The 27,717-nt window shown below is 40.7% G+C and overlaps 1 protein-coding gene and 1 pseudogene across 1 annotated transcript in view; both read right to left on the reverse strand.

Annotated features, from left to right (window-relative positions):
* The window catches only part of LOC109046020 (NACHT, LRR and PYD domains-containing protein 3-like), a 435,468-nt gene that overhangs the window by 404,707 nt on the left and 3,044 nt on the right, over window positions 1–27,717 (reverse strand). The gene's annotated exons all lie outside the window — the stretch shown is intronic.
* On the reverse strand, window positions 14,247–24,032 carry LOC109044926 (annotated as a pseudogene).

Genomic DNA, 27,717 nt, shown 5'->3' on the forward strand with positions numbered 1-27,717 from the left:
GGCGCGCCCTCCCTGTCAAGCCGCATTAATAATTTTCCGCACAAACACTTGAATATGAAATAATAATTCACATTTTCCATATGCATTACAAACGTTTTTTGTGTTTTTTTTTTTAGGGCTGTCAAACTGATTAATCACGATTAATCACATCCAAAATAAAAGTTTTGTTTACATAATATATGTGTGTATACTGTGTAAGTTTATTATGTATATATAAATACACACACATGCATGTATATATTTAAGAAGAATATGTTAATGTTGATATATTAAATATATTTATATATAATATAAAATATAAGAATATAAATATAAAATGTATATAACATGTAAATATTTCTAAATATATCTAATTTATGTGTGTGTATTTTATATATACATAATAAATATAACCCTGTACACATACATATATTATGTAAACAAAACTTTTATTTTTGATGTGATTAATCGTGATTAATTATTTGACAGCACTATTTTTTTTACATGCAATTATCCAAAATAAAACTAAACAAGATTTGTAATTAAGATAAAATGTAGACAAATAAATGCTGCACGTGCACTCTGAGCAAATCTTTCACTCTGACATTTTACAGAATATTGTACAAACCTGCATTTAAATGCGGCTGCAATTTATTTATTTCATTTATTTATTTATTTTTTACTTAAATTATATAAAAGCAAGTAAAGAAGACTCCATTTAAATCACTGAAGTTGTCAATTAATGAAGCTCTTTTTTACATCGTGTGTATTTTGTTGATTAATGACTTGAGTTGAATCATGAGGACGTTTTATTAATCAGTCCATTCTTTAGAGTTTCAGTGATTTTAGCTAAATCATGCAGGTTTAAATTATTCGTTTCTTGTTTTAATTAGGCCTAAATAATGGGAGCGAAATTATACAGTCCCTCACGTTTTACTAAGATAAAGAAAATAATTTATAAAACACGCAAGCCTAGCTCACAATAGGCTACCACTCTTAATGCTCCGATGCAAAGTAGACCACAATTTCTTTTGAATAATATAACACACAATTCATATTATATAAATAATACTGCACACTATTTAAATGTGTCTAATCTAAAATATGGTGTAGAGAAAATATAAGCACAGGCTCATAGGCTTCACATTTATCCTGCTTGAATTCGTTCTAAGAAACGCACCTTCATAAGGACTGAACTTTCATCTGCGAATATTAAATATTTTAACTAGCCTAAAGTGTTTTCCTTTCATTTTCCCCGAATGCAGTCAAATAGCTGCAAATGCACAGGCAAAACTGAAGTCTATTCGCGAAAATGTGCTTTGATGCGCTTGTTTGAAAACTTGTGATTAAAGCGCCACTCAGCGGTCAAAAGCTGCAAATGCACTTTGCAGACGCCGCGGCGGCGGTACGAGCGGCGGTAGAAGTAACGTTTTGGATGTCCACCTACTGTAATTTGTCATTCAGGTGTTTCTAATCAGCATCTATATAAGAGTAAATTGTTTGATTGTAATACATACCCTGAAGAAGGCTGTTACGCGTGGGTTGTTTTTTCCCCTATGTCTTTTAAATTTTCTATCATGAAATAGCCAGTTCAATAAAGGCTTTTTATAAATTTCTAAAGAAGAGTGCCTTGGATTTCCTTCTACTACACGTCTTATAGTGTTAGGGGAGGGGCCATGCTCAGTGACTGTGTTTCGTCATTGAGTCATGATTTTAGCCCCGCCCAAAAAATTCTGAACACGAAAATGGTGAAAACCTGTTTAACTACACAATTAAGTATTACATAGTTCAGTCTTTGTAACATGTTTCCGCAATGCATTTCTAACATTTATAATGTGTTTAGAAACAATTCTCAGAATTGACTTTACACTGAGACCATCAGCAAAGATGCAGGCAAAGACAGTAAAAATATATTTTATTTATAAAGCACCTTTCTAGCACCAAAAGTGTGTACAATACAATCAATGCAGTGTAATAAAACTACAACTAAACAAGTAGCACAGCTCATGGGAGGAGAGGAAGGAGAGAGAGAGAGAGGCCGAGCACCGAGCACCAAAACTCCTCACATTGGTCTTTTCCCCCGTCACTTTATCAATAAAAATCCACCCTTCAGGGAACTTACCTGCATCCTCGTGTCGTGTGCTTCTTCACCCCGCCACACTGGTGGAGAATGTGGGCATTACAGTGAAGAAGTCACCGACAGCGATCCCTCCACATTGAGTTTCGCCCTTTTTCCCTTTCGACTCACGCACCCTCTCTGTTCCCCCAGGTGGTGCTCCTCCCCCACAATGGAAGAACCCCAGAAGATCCCCACACACCGAACTCCGCTACCTGACCCCCGTGCCCAAGCTACACAGTTGATCCCGAGGATGACGGTGCATGATGACGTCGAAATGTTCCTCCAGATGTTCGAAACCATCGCAGCCCGGGAGGCGTGGCCCATGGGCGCGGATTGTGGCGCCGCTTTTGACGGGAGAGGCGCAACGGGCATACTTTGCGCTCTCCCCCGAGCAGAGTGATTCCTATGAGGAACTGAAGAAGGAGATCTTAGGCCGGGTTGGGCTATCACTGATTAGCTCCGCCCAACTCTTCCACGAGTGGACCTTCAACCCGCGGCAGCAGGCCCGTGCTCAAGCCGCCGACCTTTCTCGCCTTGCCCAACACTGGCTACTGGCCGGGGGTCCAACCGCACACCAGGTAGCAGAGCGTGTAGTGGTCGACCGCCTTCGAGCCCTTCCCCGCTCTCTTCGTCAGGCAGCCGGCATGCGGAATCCAACCAACATCGACGAGCTGGTGGAGGCCACCCAACACCGGGAGGTTGGGGATCGAGCGCCGCCTTTTCCCCAAAGGGTGGTCCAGGAGCGACGCACGCCGGAGGGCACCCAGCGACCAGTGAGCAGGCCGGCGGTTCCCGGCCCGCAAGATGAGCCCAGGCACACCGAAGCACCCCTCTCTCCTGGACGGGCTTGGCTGGCAGGCTGCACCGTACATGCGGAAACCCCAGAGAAGGCACCGCGGGCAGAGGTGAGGGTAAATGGCCGCCCATTCCTCGCCCTCCTGGACTCCGGCAGCGCGGTCAGCCTAGTGAAATCAACTGTCCTTCCCTCGCGAGCCGAAAGCCAAAGCGCGGCTGCCCATCACCTGCGTACACGGCAACACAAGGGAAGTTCCGGCGCGGCGCGTTACCATCACAGCACCACCCGGCACCTGGCCGGTAGAAGCCGGGATCGTCAGGGATCTGCCAGTCCCTGTCCTCCTCAGGAGGAACTGGCCAGGATTCGACCGCCTACTCGCCGCCACCACTCAGCCTGTCAGCCCCGCCGGGAACCGCCAAAAACAGAGGACAGCGGGGAAACCCAGACGGCGCCCCATGTTGCTGGCCTCGGACAGCCCCAAGGATGGTGAGTCAACCCCCCAGAATCCTAACCTCTACTTTGATCTCTTTCAGCAGGTGACTGGGGCCGGGGCGTTCGCCAGAGAGCAACACGAGGACGACCGTTTGAAACACTGCTGGGCCCAAGTGAGGGTCGCCGAAGGGAAAGAGCTCCAGCCAGCGCCCCATCCAACTTCTCACTTTGTGCTGCAAAATGGCCTGCTTTACTGTGTCGCACAGCGTAGGGGGGAGGAAAAAACCCTACTGGTATTCCCTCGGACCAAGACGGAGGCGCTGATGGAGCTAGCCCATGCACACCCCATGGCAGGCCACCTGGGGGCCCAAAACACAATCCAGCACATCCGCAATTGTTTCCACTGGCCGGGCCTGGAGGCCGAGGTCAAGTGCTTCTGTCAGGCCTGCCCAACCTGCCAACGAACGTCACCGCGCTCCCCTCCCCCCAGCCCGCTGATACCGCTGCGCATCATTGAGGTGCCCTTCGAGTGGATCGGGATGCATCTGGTAGGGCCACTGCCGAAGTCCGCCCTGGGGCATGAACCCATCCTGGTCATCCTGGACTATGCCACCCGCTATCCTGAGGCCATCCCCTCCGTAAAACCACGGTGAAGGCCATCGCCCAAGAGCTATTCCTGCTCTTTAGCCAGGTTGGCATACCCGCCCAGATACTGACTGACCAGGGGACCCTGTTTATGTCCCTGCTAATGGCAGATCTTTGTCGGCTCCTGAAAGTCAAACAGCTCCGCACCATTGTGTACCACCCCCAAACCGATGGACTGGTCAAACAGTTCAATCAGACGCTAAAGCAGATGTTACGTTGGGTGGCTGCCGAGGACAAGCGGGACTGGGACAAGATGTTGCCCTATGTACTCTTCGGTATCCGAGAGGTGCCCCAAGCATCCACTGGCTTCGAACTCCTCTACAGCCGGCAGCCCCGCAGCCTGCTTGACGTTGCCAGAGAGGCCTGGGAACAACAACCACTGTGGAACACGTGCGGGAGATGCGAGAGCGGATCGACAAAGTGATGCCTATATTCCGGGAACACCTCGCCAAGGCCCAACAAGCCCAGCAACGACACTACAACAGGACGGCCCAGCCACGGGAGTTCCAGCCAGGAGACCACGTTATGGTCCTGGTCCCCACGGCCGCCTGCAAATTCCTGGCCAGCTGGCAGGGGCCATACACTGTAACGGAAAAGGTCGGCCCTGTCCCTTACCGAGTACGGCAGCCAGGAAGAAGAAAAGAGAACCAGCTGTATCACGTGAATCTCCTGAAACGCTGGGTCGGGACCAGACCCCAGCTCTCTGCCCTCGCTAACACACTTCCCATGGTTGTCGACATGGACCCTCATCTCTCGGCCGCCCAAAAGTCTGTGCTGCAACATCTGGTCAGTCAGTTTTCCTATGTGTTCTAACCTCAGCCTGGGCGGACCCACGTCCTCAAACACGACATCTGCACACCACCTGGAGTCATCGTCCGGCAGCGGCCTTATCGTGTCCCAGAGGCTCAGCGACACGCCATCGAGGAAGAGGTCCAGGAGATGGTAAAGTTAGGGGTCATCAAACCATCACGCAGCCCATGGTCCAGCCTCATCATCATGGTTCCAAAGCCCGATGGCACCTTCCGCTTCTGTAGTGACTTCCGCCGCTTAAACGAAGTCTCCAAGTTAGACGGCTACCTGATGCCACGGGTTGACGGGCTGCTGGATCGCCTGGGAAGGGCCCAGTTTATCTCGACCTTAGACCTCACCAAGGGCTACTGGCAGGTCCCCTTAACGGAGCCGGCCAAACCGAAGACGGCGTTCTCAACCCCAAGCGGCCATTGGCTGTACCGGGTCCTTCCCTTCGGCCTGCACGGGGCCCCCGCCACCTTCCAGTGCCTAATGGACGTCCTCCTGCGGCCACACCAAGGCAGACTAGGACCCTACCTAAATGACTTCATTATCCACTCGGAGACTTGGGAAGACCAACTTGAGCGGCTGCGGAAGGTGCTTTTGGAAATATGCCGGGATGGCCTGACCGCCAACCTCAGGAAGTGTCACCTGGCCCTCGCTGAAGCAAAGTACCTGGGCTACCAGGTGGGTCGCGGCCTCAGTAGACCCCAAGAGAAGAAGGTGACGGCTATCCTCTCCATGCCGCGGCCTGCCTCCAAGACTCGGGTACGGGCCTTTTTGGGGTTGGCGGACTACTACCATTGTTTTATCCTTAACTTCTCCTCCTTAGCTTCTCCCCTGACAGACCTGACCAGGAAGGGGCAGCCGGAGAAGATCCCCTGGAGCCCTGAGGCGGAGGCAGCGTTCCAGCGGATAAAGACAGCCCTCACATCAGAGCCAGTGCTCAGAGCCTCCAACTTCAACCGCCCCTTCCTGCTGCAGACAGATGCATCCGACACCGGGTTGGGAGCCATCCTTTCCCAGGTGATATATATCACCCGAAAGCTGAACCCAGCGGAGCGACGGTACGCGACCGTCGAAAAGGAGGCGTCAAGTGGGCAGTCCTGAAGCTCCGGTATTACCTCCCCGGCTGCCAGTTCACCCTGATCACCAACCACACCCCTCTGCAGTGGATGGCCCGAGCCAAGGACACAAACCCCAGGGTGACTCGGTGGTTCCTTGCACTCCAGGATTTCCACTTCACCGTACAACACTGGGTGGGGACGGCCAATGCGAACGGCAACGGTCTCTCCAGGATATGGGCGGCTTTTGCAGGTCTGTAAGGGTCCACTCCCCGCCCTCCCCCAATCTCCCCGCTACTATATATAGCTGCAACCAGCTGATGCAGTCAGCTGTCAAATAGCTCCAATCACTACCATTCTCCTATTATAGTTCAGTCAGGCCACAGAGGCATAGGCTGCAACCAGCTGATGCGATCAGCTGTCAAATAGCTCCAATCACTACCATTCTCCTATTAGACACAGGACATATATATGTGGAACTACTGCTCAGAGCTATCGCTTAGCTCAGGAACAACCCTCTCTTCCTCCCCATTATAAGCATGAGCATATTACCGTGCACCTTCTTGTTGTCGTCTTCTTTGTTTCAGATCACTAAGGCTTTCAAGTCCTGGTTGGCATGGACCTCACTGCTGAGAGACACTCATCCTCATAACCAAGCTACAGGATAGAAGTCCCACTGCCACATCTACACGATTACCACTGTTCGCTTTTAAAGACATTATTAAGTGTCTTAATTGTCATGTATTTCCAAGCTGATGGTTCTGGGGGTTAATGTTTAAGCTCTTGTATGTTCAATTAATTTGGGAGCAAGAACCCCCATAAGGAACCATACCGCCAAAGATAAATTGTGTTCAATAAACTCAAGTAACTTGCCAAACTGGTCCTGTCCGAAATATATTTATACTACAGGGCCGTTTAATGCTTGAATCTGATTGGCTGACAAATGTTCTGAGGTGTGCAATTATCGTGGCCGCATCACCACCTCGGGTGTGCATTATTTTTCTAATAATTCAACGGCCCGTCGTCAATTATTCCTTACATATATATTTTAGTACACCTAGTTAGTACAAAAAACATTAGTACAACTTAAATCGGTACATAAAATGAACGCTGATGCTGATGATACTCAGCCCTATATTTCTTCGCGGCCTGATTAAACAAACAAATTCGCAAAACTAACAGAATGAATAGTCGATATAAAAAACTGGATGACTAGTAATTTCCTACGAGGTTTTAATTATTGGACCAAAAACCTCTACATGTAATAACCAAAAACACTTGAAGGCTGCTATGTTAATTCTTCGTCATCAGGTGGGAACTTAGGTGTGCTATTTGATAGCAATCTTCCTCTTTTCCATCTTAAAAATATATCTAAATTACGACCTATGCTCTCAATGTCAAATGCAGAAACGTTAATTCATACGTTCTTGACCTCAAGGTTAGATTATTGTAATGCTTTATTGGGTGGTTGTTCTGCATGCTTAATAAACCATCTCCAGCTGATCCAAAATGCAGCAGCTAGAGTTCTTACTAGAACCAGAAAGTATGGCCATATTAGCCCGGTTCTGTCAAAACTGCACTGGCCCCCTATTGAACATCATATAGATTTTAAAATGTTGCTTATTACTTATAAAGCCCTGAGTGGTTTAGCACCTCAGTATTTGAATGAGCTCTTGTTACATTATAGTCCTCCATGTCCGCTGTGATCTCAAAACTCAGGCAATTTGATAATACCTAGAATATCAAAATCAACTCCGGGCGGCAGATCCTTTTTCTATTTACCGCCTAAATTCTGGAATAACCTACCTAACATTGTTCGGGAGGCAGACACACTCTTGCAGTTTAAATCTAGATTAAAGACCTATCTCTTTAACATAGCATATACATAATACACTATCGCATTTCTATAATTCAAATCCGTTAAAGGATTGTTAGGCTGCATTAATTAGGTCAGCTGGAACACTCCCATAACACCTGATGTACTCGCTACATCGTAAGATCTACATCTACACTAATATTAGTCTCTTTCATTCTTTATCTGTATCCAGATCAGATGGAGGATCAGCACCTAGAGATGACCTCTACAGCCCTGAATGTCAGCGGAGACCACGTCATATAGAGGAGCCCCAGAGACAGATCACCTGTGAAGACCTCGTCACCTTGACGACCATCGACACAAGACCATGGGAACCAGACAAGTCCTCTGCACCTGTGTTGAAGCCTGGAATTAAACCACGCCATGCTGGTGTCGTCTGGCCAGAGGAAGAGCCTCGCGGAGCCTGGTTTTTACCAAGGTTTTTTCTCCATTCTGTCACCGATGGCGTTTTTGTTTCTTGCCACTGTCACCTTTGGCTTGCTTAGTTGAGGACACTTAATTGATTGCACAGACACTACTGGAAGAGAGCTGAACTGGATGATGACATCACTTAATCATCAATAAACTGACTTTATCTAGAAAAATGACTCTTTGTTAACATCTTCTTGCATTATTGACAAATTATTTTCCTGTTTGACACTGTAAAGCTGCTTTGACACATTCTGTATTATATAAAGTGCTATACAAATAAAGGTGACTTGAATTGATTTGACAGTGAAAGAAAATGTTCTTTGACCCCTAGTGTTAAATCCTGGGGCAGGCTGCTGTCAGGGGCACTGTTATGGGGTGCAGAGTATGCCAGGCATATGGGCCCACCAGGTCGCTAGGGGCTTAAAATCACCACTTTGGAATAATTTTTTACCTTTTTTAAATTTTATCTCGTATACATGAAAACATTTTAACTATTATTAAACTATGGGGCCGTTGAATGCTTGAATCTGATTTGCTGATGAAAGTTCTGTGGTCTGGAATTTTTTCTGGGAAACGCGACGCGAACGTAGTTCCAGGCAGCTCTCTTGACCGCATTACAGTTCCATATCACTTCGCATAGTTAACTGTTATAACAGAAATTACAGGACAACAACATGACAAACGATTTTCCAAAAGTATATACACTAGCATATACCAGCTTTAAAATGACATTTTGGAACCAGCAAAAGAGACGTTGGATGAGATGCAGAAAAAATAATCCTACTCACAATAGCAATTTAAGTACAAAAACCGGATAAATCCCTTTAAATATATCATCTGATTGATGTGTTGAGGTGTGATTACTGTAGTATATGTCAATATACTATGTACAGTATATGCCAGAATAATTGACTCCGCCTCGCGTTGTGGCTGCATCACATCCTCGGGTGTGCATTATTTTTCTAATAATTCAACGGTCAGTTATTCCTTACATAACGCATTCATATAAAATTATAATCTGTAAATTAAAGAAAGTCATTGGTGAAAGTGAACTTGTTCTCCTGACACTTCTATATACAATACGCACAACATTAATGATACAAAGAACATGATGGATGAAAAGAGGCATTTGTCTGGTGCTCTAAACTGAAAACAAAAAAGTAGTGAAGAGGTGGAAAAGAGGAGAATTAAACCGAAAGGAGGGATGGGTCTACCTCATTTTCAGCTGTATTACTGGGCATGTAATATAAGAGCACTTTCATTTGGAATACAGGAGGGGTCAATAGAGTGGTGTGATATGGAAAATAAATCATGCTCACCTTCTTCAGTTTTAATTTATTATTTTTTTTCTAGTTTGCACTATCCTTGACCATGTTTGAAACTTTGCATTATTAGAACTCTCATGTTATTGCCTCAAGACGAATCACTTGTTGAATTCTTCATTTTGAAGTCACTTTGGATAAAAGTGTCTGGTAAATCAGTAAATGTAAATTTAAAAACTCCTTTTCAACATTAGGTATACAAATAAAAGTGAATTTGTGTATATTTTTAAATATAAATGTTATTTGCAAATAGTTTAAATACATTATTTTCTGAATTCTACTTTTTTCTAATAAATTATTTCATTCTCTTTATGTTGCATTTTCAAATCCAAGTGATCCAAACTCATAGCACTTGTATAAGATGGAGTTGGTAACGTGGTAATTCTAGACCCTGGCTTAGATGCTATGGTTATTCTGCACACAGCCACTAGATGGTGCTGCTAGCTTGTGTAGTGCTGTGCAGAGGAATTCATGCATGAAATAAATGTATTTGAAAATGTTAAATTTTTCATCGCAATATTTCAACATTTTTATTGTCAGATGTACACAGTCCACCTGGGTCATTTTTCACAGGTTGAAAAATCTGTATAATAGGCATCTGTATAAATATGGGGGGGGGGGGGGGTTACATTCCTGAAAATTACATGCCTGTTTTGTTTGTTTTTCTTGTTTGTTTGTTTTATTTTTTTTTTTTTTTATCTCTTGTTCTGGCATTCCAATGAGAGCAGATGCCAACTTTGGTGATAAAATTCATTCATTTATTCATTACAGCACATAAAAAATTTTGTTAATTATTTTATGGAAAACCAATTACCTCAGTATCTCCAGCTGACAGTTTGGACTCTTCAGTCCATCAGAAAGCAGCTTCACTCCAGAATCCTGCAGGTCATTGTTACTCAGGTCCAGCTCTCTCAGAAAGGAGTTTGATGACTGTAGAGCTGAAGACAAACTCTCACAAGACTGAGCAGTGAGATTACAGCACTGTAGCCTGTGTAGAGAAAAAAATAATAATAATAAAAACAAATAATGTGTTTATTGGGTATGGTTTATATTCTGGAGCACAGATAACTTGCAAAAACTATTGACTAGTGATGTAGTTAATGCAAAGCTATAACCATATATTATATATGATATATTCAGATATTACTGAATTTAAAAGAGACTGTAAGGCTATAAAATAAAAGGCTTCTTTTAGTTAATATTTTAATTTTGTTTCAATAATTCAACTCTTCATAAAACATTAAACCTACGCTTTTAATAAACCAAAGTTTTCCTTAACTTATGACACAATAAAGAACAATAAAATGGCTAGAACTTGAATACAACTTGCCTGATGGTGGAGGTGCATTGGCATTTAATATTAACACACAAAATAATACATATACCAAGTTCTGTCGTGAAACTCTAGAGTAGAGACCTGAGGGCCTTGGGCATGTTTTAGGCTTCTCCTTATTTTTATATTTTAGACATCCATCGATTCGGGCCAATTTTCACGTCATAGTTCAGAAGTGGGCTGGGCCTCGGGCCTGTTTTAGGCTTCTCCTTATTTTTATATTTTAGACATCAATCAATTAGTGATGAAAAAAATAAAAATAAATACAAAAATGTGCCGCACAGGTGGAAGCAACATGAGACCGTGCTACCGTCTCAGGCCAGGGCCAGGCTAGGGCATAAATTTGAAGCCCGTTCAGGGCTCTACTCTAGATGGCACAGGCTGATGAGTCCTTAATGTAAACTGATGATATTCTAAGCATTAAACGACTTGTCACAAACTGATTGTATCATGTTGCATATGCAGCCAATGAGCTTGCTGCTTTACATTTAAGTAGCTGGTTAGGATTCGCTTGAGCATTGCAGCACGCTTGCAGAACTTTCACTTTCTGAAACCTTCACATTCCCCAGCTCCAGGGGTAGAATTGTTGCATTATTCCAAATAAATGCATTATGATCCACAAATAAATGTAAAGCCATTAACAAAAACAAAATGTATTCACAAAATAAATACACTGAACAAAATTATAAACGCAACACTTTTGTTCTTGGCCCCATTTTTCATGAGCTGAACTCAAAGATCTAAGCCTTTTTCTATGTATACAAAAGGCCTATTTCTCTCAAATACTGTTCACAAATCTGTCTTAATCTGTGTTCGTGAGCACTTCTCCTTTGCCGAGATAATCCATCCACCTCACAGGTGTGGCATATCAAGATGCTGATTAGACAGCATGATTATTGCACAGGTGTGCCTTAGGCTGGTCACAATAAAAGGCCACTCTAAAATATGCAGTTTTATCACACAGCACAATGCCACAGATCTCGCAAGTTTTGAGGGAGTGTGCAATTGGCATGCTGATTGCAGGAATGTCCACCAGAGCTGTTGCCCGTGAATTTAATGTTAATTTCTCTACCATAAGCCGTTTAAGTACTTTACTAGTACTTAAGTAAAATTTAATTCTTGTAATGCTATTTTTACTTGAGTAGAATATTTTCATACTCTTTCCACCTCTGCCAAAGCAAATAGAAATCTACTGCGATGCTGTGTACTCTGCACGAGGCCTAACATGATGAAGGACAAATTATTCACACATTACTCAGTTACTTATTGACGCTTTTCTTTCCATCTTGAATGATGCTTCCATAACACATTTGTATCCAGTACAGCATTGTTCCCATAGCCGTGATTTAAAGTGCTGTTTCTCTGGCATTTTCAAATGCATGTAAAATTACTGCGGCTTGGCATGGTACACAGTGTAATGATCTAACGAAATCCAATTTTAAACATCTTTTACTGTATAAATTTTTATGGCCCTTATATTTCCTATTTGAGCCAATGCATATTATGAATTAAGTTATTTTAGGAAGAGACCGCCCTTATTGTAAAGCAAAACGTGATTGGTTATAGCGAGAACGTGCTATGATTGGATGAATCCACAAATGCGTGCAGCGATCTACAAATGTACAAGACTGAATATGTGAATGTGTTTTTTATTTGCAAATCTCATTTTATTTATTTGTGAATTTTATTGTGAACCTCTGAGATTTATTTATAGATTTCATTCTATTTACTTGTTATGTTTAATTTTTTGTAAATCTCTTTACATTTATTTGTGGATTTATTTGGAATAATGCGACAATTCTACCCCCATAGCTCCACCTGTATAGATCTGCTATGCATTATTTTCATATGCTATTTGTGCAGCAGCAGTATGTCTTAAATACTCACAGCACCATATCAGCATATGTATTGGCTATAACAAGTTCCTGTACTTGCTTGCAGCAATAATACAGCAATAACCAACAGCAGCAGCAATTCAGCAGCTGCAGCATACCAGATCTGTTCCGCCAAGACCAAATACATTAACGTTGTCATATTCATTGCCATGCTAAAATCTCCTGAGAATTGTCATGATAGAATTACGTTTATTCATTTTTCTGAACAGTCTTGGCCAAAAAGTCACTGTGTAAAATTAAAGCACAATTAATAAGGGGAGACACTGCAGGTGAATAGGGTAAAAATATTTACTAATAGTTAACACCTTACTTACCCAGTTAATTGATTACATTGACAATTGCAAACATTTTTTTATATTACAAGTTTCCTAAAATGTTATGTTTAAATATGCAAATGAGGCATTGTTTAATGAAATACGCACTAATTTGTAGTACAAAAATCTGAAGTCATTTTTTTAAATTCTTGTTTATTTTTTTTATTTTTATTTTTTACATATTAGAGTAAAATGTTTTTACAGAAGGAATGTTTGGTATCTCTTTTTGTCACTCCATAATTCAGAAAAATCTTTGAACAGCCAGAAAACAATATATTTTAACAATTGGGGGGGGGGGGGGGATTAAAATGTATATAATCATGCAAATTATATATGAACAAATTCCTCTGTAAAAACCTTCAGAATATAGACAGGAATAAAAATGAAAGTGTGTGTAAGTGGAGTGTGTAAGTGCTATTGAACTGGGGATTTATGGCTTAGTGTAGGAGAAAAAAACTAAATTGAAATCTATTGACACAAATAGATAAAGTGCCATCAAAGAAACACTTAACAGTAGCTGTGTTTACCTGGACCCTACTAATCCAATCATAATAGGACTAGAAGCACAATCAGAATAAAAATGTCAAATGTAAACACGTCAATCGGATTAAATTGGCCAGATCTGACTAAAATTTCGATCGGATTGTAAGGGTTGGTTTAATTCCTTTTGTAATCCGAGCGAGAGAACATGTAAACACTTGATCGGATTGAAAAACGAAACTGGAAAGTACTGAGCATACGCACTTTGCGCATTGATGTAGAAATAGCGTAATGACGTATGACGCGTGGAACGAGCTGTTCTTTCTGGTGAATAAAGTGTCATAAATAAAGTATCCCGTCATTATGAACTCCCATTTCACTCAGCGTCTTTGAAGTGGAGCAGGGCAACGTCCCACCAGTCCTTGTTTAAGACTCTCATCAACAGACGGGTGCATGAAGGGGCACTTTTAATATTGTTTTTTAAAGTAAGCAGCACTGCACAACAGTTTATGTGCTGGTCGTCGCCTAATTAGAACCCAAAGTAGATAAATATCACGTGTGCTTTTTAAAGTAGTATGCGACAACAGCGGGAAACTGTATAATTCATGCGGTGTGCACATATCAAAAGATTAAATCCGATCAGAAGCTTGTGACATGTAAACGTGCATATCAACCCGATCACTTTATTCAGCGTTCATGTAAACACTATGTTGGGATTCGTCAATCAGAATGAATTCATTCCGATGAAAGCAAAAAGTGTCCATGTAGACGCACCTAGTGTCTTTTGGATGATTTCTTTACACTAATCTTTATGAAAAGCCAAAAAGCCCAAAATCTCAAAATTGACAGCTGCATCTAAAAACAGTATTTTTGCCTGCAGTGTCTCCCCTTAAAACAACTAACAGTATATATAAATTAATATTAAGAAGACTCTTACAGTGCTCTTCTGGTGTTTTTGATGACTGGCAGCGTCTCATCAGTGCTTCATCAGATCTTCTGTATTTCTGCAGTTCAAATTTCTCCTGAGTCTCTTCTGACATGAGGAGCACAAACACCAGAGCTGACCACTGAGCAGAGGAGAGATTCTGCTCTGAAAGTTTTCCAGAGCTCAGATTCTTCTGGATTTCCTCCACAAAGTCATCATTCAGTTCATTCAGGCAGTAGAAGAGATTGATGGTCCTCTCTGTTGATTCCTCCATCTCTATTTTCTCTTTGATATAGTCAGCAGTGTCTTTGGTGTCCTCTGTTCTGAGCTCCAGTGCTGGCAGTAGTTCCTTCAGGTCTCTCTGATTGGACTCCAGTGAGAAACCCAGGAGGAATCGGAGGAAGAGGTCCAGGTGTCCATTCTCACTTTGTAAAGCCTCATTGACTACAGCTTTATGAAGTTCAAACAGTGGCTTTTTGGATAGGATACATGTCAGTTTTTTCCAGGATTTAAGAAATGGGTTTGCTTTCTTGTTTTTGGTTAATAAAAACACATAGAGAGCAGCAAGTAATTCCTGGATGCTGAGATGTACGAAGCTGTAAACGTTTCTCTCTGACATAGATTTTTCCTCCTGAAACATCCGGGTGCATAACCCAGAGTACACAGACCCCTCATTGATATCTAGTCCACACTCCTCAAGATCTTCTTTGTAGAAAATCAGATTACCTTTCTGTAGTTGTTTAAAGGCCAGTTTCCCAAGCTTCAGAATAATCTCATCAAAAGACATGACTTCAGCCTTAGTTTTAGGATCCTTGCAATATTTTGTTTTCATCTGTTGCTTCTGAGAAAGTAAAAATTTGTGTACATCCCTGTGAGGGTTGTGGGTGTTTTTGTCATTGCTCTCTCGAACCAGCAGAGGCCTGAAGAACAGTGAGAGAGATCCAGCGAAGACCGGGATGGTGACACATGATGTACAGACTTCTGAATTTTTCTGATGTGATGGATGATGGTTTTTCAGCAACCCTCAGGACTGCTGTTTTTGATGAAGTCTTTCTCTTTCTGCTCATCACTAAATCCTCGTACCTCTGTCACCTGATCAATGTATTCTCGGGGTACCAGAACTGGCTGCTGCTGGTCTGGATGTGATCCAGATGAGATCAGAGGGAACCAGATGATTCTTGATTAGGGTTGTAACTATATTTACTCACTGTGGTTTTTCTTATTACATCTGTAAAACTGTCACCCCCTCTTCAAAGCTCAAAGTGAAGCGACATTCATCCAAGCCCATCAAAGATGAACATGACCTTATTGCCCCATCTCAGGAAAGAGATGTCAGCTCTTTAAGGCCACTAAAAGCAGTATGTGTTAAGCAATCCCATGAGACTGTACTCCTCTTTAATCAAATTCAGTTCACGGAATGGGAGTGGAAAAATGAAGTCTATATCTTGATTTTCTTTTCCTTTAGCCCAGTCAAGGATGAATTTCTTGACAGAGACAGTTTTTCCCACTCCTGCAATCCCCACTGTCAGCACTTTTCTGTTTTGTGTCGACCCATGTATGGTCTTTGAAACATGTCATGTACACTGGATCAGCGTGTCCTTGGCAGTCAGTCGGCTGTGATTGTGATTCGATCCTGTCTCACCACCTCGTGTTCATTCATTCTTCCTCCAGTCTGATTCTCCACCACATATAAATCAGTGTAAATATCATCCAGGTATTTATTATGACCTGTCTGTGAATTACCAACCAATATCCGCTCACAGTGCTGTTTTAACTTGTCCTTCAAGATCTTTGTGTAATCATTATGAGTAGCTTTACTGTCCTCTGCAGCTGAGCCTTTGAGAAAATAATGATTATAAAATCTTTATGTAGACTCTGACAGGGTCTATGATTCCCATTACAAAACTTGAAAACTGTGTGTGAGTCTATATTCTAATTAATGCTCCTGAAGGGCCAATGAATGAGACTTATGCCTAGTTCACACTACAGGATTTTAAGCCTGATGCAAGTTACCGAGCTCGCCAACAGGTCCAGCTGTGATTGGGGGAAAATCAGTGGGTGATCTTGCATGTGTTTTTGTGACAAAACATGGTTTGGGGACAGGATAGAGTTGTTGGGTGACAGAGTTGTCAGCTCGTGTAGTGTGGCGATCATTTACGTTTTGTCACGTAGCGTAAAATAATTGATCATAATGACTTCAAAACAGACAATCAAGTCTTGTAGTCTGAAAGGCACAGGGATCTGCAGAGGTTTTAAGTCGTGTAGTGTGAACTAGGCTTTAAGAGGGTGTTCATTCGGTGTTTGATTAGGGTTGGCACTAAACTCCACAGGTCAGCGATCTTCCAGAACAGGTTTGGACACCCCTGTTCTAGACCAGGGGTAGGCAAGTTCAGTCCTGCAGTGTTTAGCTCCAACCCTAATCAAACACACCTGAACAAGCTAATCGATGTCTTCAGGATTATAAAGGCTATAGGCAGGTGAGTTTCTTTTTCAGAAAGTTTTAGACCCAGCAACTTTATAGGACTGAACTTACCTACCCCTGCTCTAGACTTAGCTCAGAATTTTCCCCTATAACTATGCACGCTGCTTGTAAACATCAAAGTTCTGGTGACGCTGTTCAATCAATGTTACAAGAAAGACTGTCCAGTTTAGCACTGATAATGTCTGTGCTTGCAAAATCAACGTTAAAGCTGCAGTGAAAGACTTTGCGCACCAAAATGCAAATGATTTGGTAGAGTTTTTGCTTGTTTGTTTTGCTTGTTATAGAGTTTTTCCTTTAATGTATGGAAAGGAAATGTTTTTTTCTCCAACTTTTTTTTATTTTATTTTACTGTTTATTTTATTACAGTAATGAGATGTGTGCTGTCCATTTGCCTACATTAATTTTTTGAGCTTAATGTTAAATGAAATAATAGTCAGAGGCCCTATAACAGGTGTTTGTGTATTATTGTTGAAGGATCCTCTTGCTATTGCTAAAATGACAATCAAATCAGAATAGCTGCACTTTTGCCTCCACATTCATAGACTAAATATGTATCCCTGCAGGGATTTCAGTCTGACAAAAAGCAAAATCAAATATGCACATTAAATAGCCTATATAATGTTATTCTATAAATAACACCAAATGCATCAATGCAATGATAATTCATCACATTCATTGCTGTTAAATCAGATGTGTAAATTTTCATACATGAAAGGTTTACCTTGTTTTTCTCTGTTATTCTCTGCTGTCTCTGAGCATTTGTGTTTATCTGAGATGCATACAGAATGAGAGAAATAAACAGAAGATACAGATAAATTATAATTGAGAGAGTATTCTATAGCACTAAAATGGTGCTAAATCATGTGTCCCATTAACTCACTACGAGGATGTAACATTACCAGTCTTTACTCAAATGCTAGTATTAGTAGTGAGTCTTGTCATAGTGATGACAGTGTACCGTTTCCTGCAGCATGTGAGCTATAGTTTGAAGTGTACTGGTCCAGTAAAGGTGCTTCCAGCGAGTACAGGAGCATTTACACTTGCACTTGTTTCAGCTTTCACTTCAACAACATTGGCTCCAGGCTGAGCACTGCTTCTTATCTGGACTGGAGATTTATCAGCTGAAAGAGAGATAAAGATTTATGATTCTTACAAAGATTTACATACTTTACAAACTTTTATATAACTCGGATACTTGTATTTGTGATTGTAATGATGCCTTCATGATACTAAATTATTTCACCTACTGGTCAAGCATAATTTGTATCACACTATAAAAATAAATTATATCACAGTATAAAAAGTTTTAATCAAGCTTTTTAGTCCTTTGTAAAATGGGGGGTCATAGTTCTATTAAATTTATTTGTGTAAGACCTGCTACTGTTGGGCTATGCCCTGCAATTTGCTGTTTTATTTCCTGTTTCCATGTACAGTACAAGCAGTGATTGTTATTTACCCTGTAAATAAGCTCCAGCATAATAAAAAGAGATAAAAATACAATCTTTTAAAAACAACTTTATTAAATCATATGTGTGTGTGTGTGTGTGTGTGTGTGTGAGAGAGAGAGAGTTTTTGAATTTTTCACAACTTTATTAAATCATTCAAACAAATTCACAATATAATTTTAAAAACTCATCACATTACGCATTTCCAAAGTGTTTCCACGTTTCCATTTTTTCACACCTAAAACTTACTCCAATACCAAATTAAAAAACAGTTCATTCACTACTGTACAAATACCTTCATTATACCTCCACCTATGCAAAAAACTTTCATAGTCATTAATCAACTTCTAAAAGTTAAAATCAATCAAGATTCGACCTTTCACCAATCTTTTAAAAACCAATTCTACTTTTTGTGCTTCTCTACCTTCTATTTTTCTTTGCCTCGTAATGTAGATAGCTCTCTTAGCTTGTCCAATTAAAAAATTCAGCAATTGACTTTTAGTTCTGTGAGCTGCTCTATAAAATGGGCCAAAGATATAGCTCTGAAAAGAAAAATGTTCACCAAAATTAGAAAACATTAGGGTAAGTATATTAAACAAATTTTCCAATCTTGAACACTCTAAAAAAAACGATGACAAATTGTTTCCCCTTTTTTACAGAATGGGCACTTGTCAGACACATTAGAATTAATAACACTCACAAACGCATTAACAGCAACTATGCCATGCAGTATCTTCCACTGAACATCACCTGTACACTTTTCCAAAAGTGTTTTATAAAGAATTCTCCATACAGGTTTTACATCATCTTCCAACCCCAACTTTTCTCTCCATATTGTATCCTTTCGTTCCCTAAGAAAAGTTTTATTCAAAACCTTAACACAGCATTTATACAACACTTTACTTCGAGCATCTTGAAAGTTCAGATCCTCCAGACCTTCCAAGTCCAAAAAAAAATATATATATATTTAAGCACTTTAAATCAGGAGTGATAAAAATGTTTGGAAATGGATCTGAATAGCAGGAACAATCTTACCATTATAATATTCCTTCAACTGTGTTTTTCTTCTACTGTCAACCTTTGCATTAGCAAATATATAATCTTTCCAAACTGACGTACAGACTGAACTCTCAAAAAAGATGCAACTGCCTGAACATTGCTTAGCTCAGGACCACCAATGTCCATTAAATTATGTAGCCTTAAAGCCTTTGATGAGCATAAGATTTGAGATAATCCTGGTGTGATTCAAAAGCCACATCCAACCTCGCTCCATGTACAAGGGGTTTTCTTAAGCAGCCAGTACAGAGATGATGTGTCTTGCCTCGGTTTCTTAAATAGTTGCCAGATGTTAAAGAGTCCTTTGTAGAATTTAATTGATTCATTGATCTGTAGTTTGCTGGAGTCCATTAAAAAGAGTACAGAGTTCAAATCCAAACCGCTGACCCATTTAAAAATAATGTCAGCTACTTTCCTCCAGACCAAAACCTCTAGTCCTGTTAAGAATCTCTGCAAAAGTCCATTAAAGCTGGCCAGATGTTTAAGTCCTTGTCCTCCCTTCTCCCTACGAATAAAAAGTATGCTCTGGGCAATCCAGTGATATCCATTCCAGAAAAAATCTACAATAATAGCTTGCAGTTTTGCCAAAAGTCCATTAGGAGGATCAACACAAATCAAACGATGCCATAACATTGATGTAACCAAATTATTAATCACAATAACTCTCCATCTAAATGACATCTTAGGCAAAAGCCACTTCCATTTTTCAAATTTTCCTTTTACCTTTTCTAAAACACCTTCCCAATTTCTTTGCAGCATATAATTATTCCCAAAATAGACTCCCAAATACTTTATTCCATCACTCTTCCATGACAAACATCCTGGTAATTTAGGAGGACCTCCAAACCATTTACCACACAGCAAAGCTTCACTTTTTGACCAATTTACTTTGCCGAAGAAATAAGGCCAAAAATATCAATACTATTCTTTAACCCCATTATATTATTTGGTCCTTAATTAAAACAATAATATAATCGCATAAGCCGATAACTTTATTCTTTCATTTGAGTATGGTATGGACCAACCTTCAATGCTTTCTCTAATTTTCACTAGCAGAGGTTCAACAGGCAAAGCATATAACATTCCTGATAGAGCACATCCTTGTCTGATCCCTCTTTGAATTTTAAAAGGGGCACACAAAACACCCTGTAAAAATTCAACATGGAAACCATCCATTCCGGGTGCCCTGCCACATTTCATGCTCTGCAGTGCAATCTGCAATTCTCCTGCTGAAATGGGCCTCTGAAGTTCAGCATTCGCTTCGTTTGGCACTTTCGGCAGTCCTGTATAAAAACGAACTGGCTGACTCATCCACTTCCAGACTCTCACTCTTATACAATTTTGAATAGAATAACACAACCCTTTTCCTAATATCATTTGGCTCTGTTATATCTATTTCCAGTTGTCGAATACAATGAACGAATACATCGACTTTGTCCAATATTTTTCTCTAGACTAAAGAAGAACCTGGTTGGGCCATCCATCTCCTTGACACCCTGAAAAAGAGAGCGAACCAATGCCCCCTGTGCTTTAACACCCCAAAAAGGTCATCTAAAGCTTTCCTTTTTGTTTTAAGGAGTCTCAATATGCCCCTGATTTCATCCCTGTACCCACTATTATCTTTGCAATTCCATTATTTTAACTTCTAGGTCTCTCATTGACTGGGAAATGTCTCTAGAAACATTGAAAGTGTACTGGCAGCACAGTTGCTGTATCTCCACTTTACCACAGTCCCACCACTGTCATAGCGATTTATATTCATGTTTTCTAAAACCAAACTGTTTCCAAAAAAAAGTAAATGTTTCAATAAAAAACTTATCCTGCAAAAAAGAAACATTCAAATGCCAATAAGCACTTTTAAATTTTATATTTGCTATAAAAACACTACAATCAACTAGACAGTGGTCTGAAAAACCTACAGGTAAAATTGTACATTTCTTTATAACATTAAAATGATGCTTAAAACAATAAAATATGGGGCTCCTTATGATTTCTATCTACTTTATCATTTTGTATTCAGTTAAAATCCCCTCCCATAAACATATACTCAAATTGTTTAAGAATAGAGACAGTATAATTCAACTTATTTATAAAACCAATTCTCTCAGGACCAAGAACAGGTACATAAATATTCACAAAAACCAAAATGAACTTATCAAATTTTTGCTCTAATTTTCAATAGTTGTCCTTCAAACAACAAAAATGTTTGTTCAACCTCATATATAAGGAGGCCTGAAATGTTTTTGAAAAAGGACCACTACACCACCACTCCATGAACTTTTATGACTTAAAATTATTTCCCCATCTCATTCCATTTTCCAGTCATTCTCATTGAGCATCACTGTGTGTTTCTTGAACAAACATCACATCATATTTCTTTTGTCTTATTAGCTCATAAAGCATTGCTCTTTTTCCACTGTCTCGTGCACCATTTATATTAAGTGTGCCCAGTCTTATCGAACTCATAAAGGAATGAATAAAGATCAGACAAGGACAGACCAGCCACAAATTTACCCCACAGAAAGATAAAAAACTCATTCAATTTCAAATTCATCATTCAATGGTAGTTCAATTTCTGTACAATTTTCTTTAGTCTGAAGATTTCTTGATCAGAGAAGGCTATTTGTATCCTTCTCTCTTATTAACATTCTGGCTGAGCTAAACAGCTCACAATTCAGGGAATAATCTTCCACTTTCACCCGTTTAATTCCTTTGGTTGTTTGTAGGAATTTTCTGATTTTCTCAAGTGTATAAGCGACTTCTAACAGATCTTTTTTGTGATTCTGTATTCACAGACCCTGAAGACTCACTTTCTAGCGCAGACTCATTAGCGGTAATTTTATCTGATTTGCAGGACTTTCATCACCTTTCCCTACCTATTTCATCTGCAGTTACTTTCCTGCTCTCTTCCCGTGACCTCTTTTCTTCATTTTTCATTTTTATTGCAGGTGTTTTAAAAAACAATTTCATCCTCTACCATATCTGTCATGACTTAGGTCTGAGTTGCGGTGTATTGTCATTGTGTCTTGTGCCTTGTCTCTGAGCAATGGGGTTTTGTTTTGGCAGCTCATGTGTTCTGCTGTCAGTGTGGTGTCTTCCCCCTCCCACTCGTTATCTTTAATTCTCTGTGTTCTGTCACACCTGTAGCCAATCTTTCCTCATTAGCTCTCCCCTATTTGAGTTCTTCTCGTGCTCCATCTTTGTTCAGACTGGTGTATGTTGTGTAATGCTTCGCTAGTGACTGTCCCTGTCTTGTTTTGCCTAGCCCTGCCGTGTTATGTTATCTTAGGCTCCAAGTGTTTTGATTTTGTTTTCTGTCTAGAACTGTTTCCTCTCTTTCTACTAGACTTTACTAGTTTTTGTTTTCGGCCCTGGCATCTCATTTCTGTTGGGACCCTGATACTGGACTCCAGCTCTTCTCTGCACTCTGAGCATTCTCGTTCGGTGGGCCTTCGATGCTGCGTCCCCCAAAGACGCTCAGATTGGTGTGACTTTGACGTTGCGTCCCCATGGCGCTCTGGTTGGTTGTGACTTTGACGCTGTGTCACGGGAGGCACTAGGATCGGTCCCTGCTGAGAGGTTTCTTTTTGGCCAGTGCTCTTGGAGTGATCCTTCGTTTTGGTTTTACACTTGTTTGCCCAGTGAGGGCGTATAAACTTTTTGTTACCTGCAATTGAATCCTGTATTTTTCTGCACTATCAGTATCTCCTTCACTTCTGCTCAACAAATTAGCATTAATACTTGTTTTTTCAACGTCATTCACCAATTTTCCAAATCTCCTTTACTAAATTCTCCATTATCATTTCCACTTTCTCCTGTATCAACACTGATCCTTCACCGTTTCCAACTTGTCTCTGTTCGTCCTTCATCTTCACTTGCGGCTCTCTTTATTTTCTATTCTCATTCTGCAGCACACCAAATCGTGCTTCTCCTCAGGGACTGCATGGTACTATGTGCCCTTCCTGTCCGCTAACCGAACCCTTCTGTTTTCCGTGAAAGGCATAAATCACTAGTCATAGTTGTCTAGCCTAAAATGTCAGGGCTAAATTTAACTCCTCATTTTCATTCTTTAAAATCATGTGAGTCTGCCTTCTAAATGATACGCGGACATCTTCAATCGTGGATGTGTGCCTAGCAACCTATCTAAATCTTTCTAATTTTAGACACAATCTTGCCATGCCTCATTAGTTCTCTTTCATAGTATCATCTCTGATAAATGTGGTACATTTGAAAGCGTAATCCTTTTTTATGGGTGTGCCCCAAGGCATTCCTGGATGGTAAACATTATTAACGACATACCATTCGCGACAATACCATTCTCTATCTCTCGTCAGCTGATCCGCCAGCGCTTTCAATCAAGCACGATCAAAATGTTTAGCAAGTCGCTCACAAAACAGAAAAAGCCAATTCAAAACACCAGGAAAAGATAGAAAAGCACTCGTTCAGTAGCTCTCTTCCACTCACACATGCTAACGTCCGCCCATCACTCCAACTCCACTCAAGAGCGAGAGAGAGATATGATCACTCACTGGCAACATGATCACACAAACCTTCAGCAGAGCAAGAAGAAAAGTTCAACATTACACTGCTAAACATTTACACTTACAGCTTTGTGTTACAGTTCACAGTGAGTTAAACGTACCTTGCTTGTGTTTTTTTCTCCCGCTGCACATCCCCGTTTTGTTTCTGTTTCCATATTCTTCGGCTGATGTGCCGACTGTGATCTGCCGCTGCTTCTGGTCAAACACACCCCAGCTTATCCACTGTTTTAATCAATCTGCAATCCTCCATGTAATCCGATGTTTGATATACACTCATGTTTCTTTTAAGTGCCCCTGAGACTTCTGCAGAGCATCTTTGAACCACTGCCTCCAAGCGACTTCAGAAGCAGTCCATCATCTTTCACCGTTTCACATACCGGGCCGACAAAACAAAAAAATCTGAAATAATTTTTCAACTCTTACACTGTGGACCTACATTGCCTTAAGTGTTATTTGGATCGTACAATTATCTTGAGTAGATCACTGTACTCTCAGATCAACTCCACCAAACATCTGTTAATAAGGTCAGTGATAGGGAACTCCTCACACTATGCAACACACAACACTGACACACCCAAAAGCAGCCCACACACATCAACAGCTCGCGAGGATAGTCAGATGTGCAAAGCTGATTTTTGACAGGATATATTCTGTGCGACACCGAATTGTATAGAATAGACACCATTCACATGATCTAAATCGAATGAGTATAAGCTGGTGAGATATGAAATGTGTTTACATTTATGAGGACAGAGATACAGTCGAGGTTGAAAGACCTTATGAAGGGTCATCAGAAACAAATGTGTGTAAAATCATCTATCGGGCTGAGAAATTAGTATATTTGTCCTCAAAAGACCGCGCACATAATGTAATCGGTCCATAACCCCTAGTAAAATGGATTGAGATGGAATAGAGGTGACAAACACAAAAAAGACAGATTAAGAACAGAGGCAGACGACCTACACTTGAAATATACTGTAGGGGAAGGGAACAGATAGACGGCAGGGAGGTTCCTCTGAGCTTCAGAGCAAGCAATTAGCTTTTATCCTCTGCTGGTGATCTGAACTGCCCGAGCACAAATCTGAAAGTCTAAGTCTGATTTGAACTAGAGCGCGAGATCTCCATACCGTGCCGTAATAATCCTCTGATTATATGCAGCACAATTTAATGAAATCACTGCATTGCAGAAAGTGCTAAATCTTTCAGCAGGCTATTATCGAAAGCATTTGCTTTCAAAACATAAAGTCGCATGGTATAGAGACGTGGGCTCTGTGCTCCGGCTGGAACATTAACAGCGTATGTGAATAGCCGAACCAGCGTAGTACATTCGGTACAAGGCCTACGTGAGGACACCTGTGACCGGGACTCAAGAAAGTGATCAGGATGCGTCCTATGTAATCATTTAAGTCATGAGATTGCACATGTACGCTCATCCATCATTCTCTGGAAACAGAATCTCAGTCCTCACTAAAATCCTCACTCCACCTCTATTTCTCTTCCTCTTCCTCCCAAAAGCTAAAACTTTGTCGCTCTCTGGTACCAGTCTACTGGATAGTATTTAGGATACAATAAAATCAAATACTGTTATTAAAACCCTTTGAGTTGCCAAATTCTGTGCCAAACTAGATTGATTCAATACTAAGACACATGTCAGGGACCATAACAGTGCTAGATCATCCTGCTGATCATGTTTCTGTAGTCATAGGCCAGCATGCCCTAGGACCTATAGATAGCATTATCACCAGATGTGTTAAGCAAGCACCGGGTCACAAGACCTAGAAGACATGTAAACATTCACACATAGTTAACTCTCAGTAGGAAGACCATAGACTGGCAGAATTGAATAGTAACTGATGCCCTCTGTTCATATTGAATGCCCAATATAATACACTACTTCATCTTAGTTCTTCATATTCTGGTTATGTCAGGATGTAAAAACTCAACAGATCTTAAACAGATCTTCAATTTGTATTCCCACAGTCCTTGTTGAGTAGTTCTCATAGCTTCATAAATCTATTTATCTTCTGCACATTCTGAAATATTTAGTTGTTTATTTATTTAAACATTTTATGTTGCCCAATGTGCACTGAGAAATGTTATGCTACAGAATACACATAATAATATTCATAAGATGCACATGCACATCACTGACCTCATATGTCATCTGCCCGGAACTGCTTTTGTGTACAAACAGTGAGCACTAGCTACATTAAAGTGATAACAACATTTTGAATAGACACTTTTTTATTATGGATGGGTACTTTTTGGTTAGAGAAGGTCTTTGGACCCCCAGAAGCTGTGTGAGACACACTTTTTTATTATGGATGGGTACTTTTTATTTAAACTTCTTTTTTGGACTGAAGCAATGTAACACCCGTTGAGTGTCATGAAATAGCTTGAAAGATCAAAGACAATTTTTTAATATAACTCCAACTTGTCTGAAAGAAGAAAATCATACACACCTAGGATGACTTCAGGGTGAGTAATTTATGGGCTATTTTTTTTCTTTTTTCATTTTTGGTTGAACTAACCCTTTAAAGGTGCACTAAGCAATATTTGAAAAACGCTTTTGACCAGTGCTGGACTGAGTCCCAAAACACACCTGCAGCCATTCAGCAGTAAGAGGCATGATTTCGCAGCCAATCAGCAGTAAGAGGCATGATTTCGCAGCCAATCAGCAGTAAGGGGCGTGGTACTCGCAGCCAGGCTTAAAAACGAAAAAAAAAAAATTCAATCAGTTCACGCAGAACATAATCGGTATTATAACGTTTCCGGGTCCCGTGTTTTCTCATTAAACATTACCGTTCCAAACTGGTTTAATTTCGAAAAATAACCAGAATCAGAAAAAGAATTAGCTTTAAAATCACAAGGGTGTGCGCAAACACACGAGGGAACATTTGTTTGTGGATTTTTTAAAGGTGCTCCTGATGCATACAATACACATCTGACATGAGAACAAAAAATAAAAATTATTTTAAACAAGACTTAGCAATAAATAATGTGAAAGAATCTGGAACAGTAGATTGATTTATGTACAGATTTGTGCATTTTTACTCTATATAGAACTGTATAAATAAAATAGATATGCATATGTATTTACATAATACTTCAGAAGGCAATAATTAAAGATGTAGAATGATTTACGGAAATGAATTACAGAATTACAGAACACAGGTAATGATTCATATGTTAGCTGTTTAAGCTGGAGATGGCATTGTCACGGTGTCTGTTCTGTGTCTCCCTGGGTGGCCACTAGAGGTCTCACTTCCCCTTATTGTCACCTTCGTCAGAACTACATTTCCCACTAGCCTTATCTGTTCATCACTGTTCATTGTGTTCAGCTGTCACCACTTACCTTGTTTGCACCTGTCTATAAATACCCTGGTTGTTTCTGTCATTATTACGGAGTCCTTGTTGAATGTCACCCTGGTTTTGTCGTGGTTCTTGGATGTTGTTTATGTTTCTTTCGTTTCTGGACTGATTTACCTGGATTGTGACCTTTGCCTGGCTGATAATGAGACTTGGATTATCCTAATAAAACACACTGCAATTGGATCTACCTGTTTGTGTGCGTGTCGTGACAGAAGGACTCCGTCATGCCTAGATCCAGCGGTGTGGGATTTCGAATCCGTTCCCCAGCCACCATGGAGGAACGGAGGGGGAGACTCCGGAACTTAACCACCCTTCGTCAAAGGGGGAGTGAGGTGGGTGGCCTGGCGCAATTGCTTTTGGACCATGGCGGTCGGGTTGGGTTATAATGATGCAGCACTGAAGGACTTTTTTAACAAATTGTCTGGATGACCCTTTGCCTCA

The sequence above is a fragment of the Cyprinus carpio genome, chromosome A4, assembly GCF_018340385.1.
Source record: "Cyprinus carpio isolate SPL01 chromosome A4, ASM1834038v1, whole genome shotgun sequence".
Taxonomy (NCBI): domain Eukaryota; kingdom Metazoa; phylum Chordata; class Actinopteri; order Cypriniformes; family Cyprinidae; genus Cyprinus; species Cyprinus carpio.